Here is a 1099-nt window from a genome sequence, read left to right on the forward strand (position 1 = left end):
CCCCGCTTCCTTTCCTAACCAAAGTATATTCGGTCCGTGCAACTTGACTCCCTTGTTTCCAATTCAAATGTTCCCTGTGTGGTCCTTTCGTTGTACTTGTCACAGCGGGTGGTTGGCGGGTGCTCTGGTGTGGTTTGCTTCTTCTTTCCTAGCAAACATCTATCGTCCTTATCTCCCCTTCTTCTTTTTTATGTTTGTTACTCTCATGTAACACCTCTAAATCTTCTGGCGCTCATATGACCTTATGCAGTTGCGAGCGCCGCAAAACCTCCACTAAAACAAAAACAAACTCTTACTTGAACTAAAAAAGACTCGATCAGAACTGATGTACTCGTGATGTACTCATGATGTACTCGTGATGTACTCGTGATGTACTCATGATGTACTCATGATGATGCGGGCTCCGCTCTACAGGAGACTGCTGTTGTCCTTTCCTTTGGCTATTTGTCTTGTCATCAGCGCTTGTGGGTTTCTGGTTGTTGTTGTTGTTGTTGTTGTTGTTGTTGTTGTTGTTGTTGTACCTCACCTGCCTATCTCCCCACGCCCCCGTTTCTTTCCCCCCCTTTTTTTGTCTATGATGATGATGATGATGATATTGATGATGATGAGGCTAGTGGTGCCAGATGTTTTAGGTGACTCATTCATCTGTTATGCGGGTTAGGTCTCGGTGGTTCTATAAACGGAAACTGTATCGTGTTGTGTGTTGTGTTGTGTGTTGTGTTGTGTTGTGTGTGTGTCAACAAGACCTTTGGTCTGACTTTTGATCTCCCCGGCTCTTTGTGATGATGGTAGCGGTGTTTTGGTGGTGGTGGTTGTGAGATGATATTGCTGTTGTTGTTGTTGTTAGTGGTGTTTGTGGGAGAAGAATCTGTATCAGCCTTGTGGACAGCTGTGACAGTGAGAGACGACACAGGTACATACATGCACACAAAAGGACGGGCTCACTTCGCAAAAATGTCTCTCTTGTGTTTTTATCTCTTTTTCTCTCACTCTATCTCTCTCTTGCTCTCTCTCCCTCTATCTCTCTCTTGCTCTATCTCTCTCTCTCTTCCCCCCTCTCTCTCTCTCTTCCCCCCTCTCTCTCTCTCCTCCTCCCCCC

This window comes from Aplysia californica, unplaced genomic scaffold (genome assembly GCF_000002075.1).
Source record: "Aplysia californica isolate F4 #8 unplaced genomic scaffold, AplCal3.0 scaffold01797, whole genome shotgun sequence".
Classification (NCBI taxonomy): domain Eukaryota; kingdom Metazoa; phylum Mollusca; class Gastropoda; order Aplysiida; family Aplysiidae; genus Aplysia; species Aplysia californica.